A 1,010-nucleotide genomic window follows, 5' to 3' on the forward strand; every position below is an offset into this window, starting at 1 on the left:
TGTTCAGTGTGGAGTTTGTGAAAAGAAGGGAAAAAGTTACAGAACTAGTTTCAATGTTTATGTTGAGTATCTTGACATCCACATGAAAAGAGGGGAGGTGAGTTTCTCAAAAGGATATAATGTTGCATCCATGTAGGTTCTTAAGTAGATTTATAGAGTTGGAACCAGTATGCTCTATATAGCATCACTGTAGATTTATAAGCAAGGGAAATATGAATGTGTTATATTTGTTGCTTCACAGTATCATTTGTTTGATATTCTAGTGGTGCTAAATTTAAAGATGTAGGATCATGATGAATCTTGAAATAAACAATTACTTTATTATTTTTAGAATTTAGTCCTATATGAAATCAAGAAATTGAAACAAGATATTTTAAAATATATTGCTTGGAATTTATATTAATAGTTCGTTTTGTATCCTTTTACTTCAGAACTATCTCCCTAATTTTTTATTTGTGAATTAGGAAAGTCTGAATATACGATATAAGGAGAGCTTTGTTTGAGAAGGAATTGTATTCTAAAGTGCATTTATAGAGCATACTGGTTCCATCTAGGTTCTATTGAACTAGAATTATTTTTGTTTATAGTTAAATCTGCTTTTGTTTGAAATCTATTATTCAGTATTAAATTGACTAGGTACAATAGTTGAATGAACTTAAATGATAAAGTAGAATATTAAAAGCGAGTGTATTGTCTCTTAAGCGAGAAGCAAAATGAATCGTACTTTAAATCCCTTTTCTGCCTTGAAGCGAGTCCAAAGTAAAAAGCGAGCCATTGCTTTCGAAATATAGTACACCATAGCTCCCCATAGAGCAACCACCACTTCCTTCTTAAACTACTTCTAGTTTTCCTTCTAATCATCTCCACTGTAATCTTCAATTCTCTTGCAGGTAGTGAGATGTTGAACAATTGTTTGAATTCAGCTCTCAGCATTGCATCATAATGAAAGTCTGCAATCAAGTGTTTTCTTGTCTCATCAGTGGTGGAGATGAGCAAACACTTGTTTGTAG

This window comes from Solanum stenotomum, chromosome 4 (assembly GCF_019186545.1).
Source record: "Solanum stenotomum isolate F172 chromosome 4, ASM1918654v1, whole genome shotgun sequence".
NCBI classification, from domain to species: domain Eukaryota; kingdom Viridiplantae; phylum Streptophyta; class Magnoliopsida; order Solanales; family Solanaceae; genus Solanum; species Solanum stenotomum.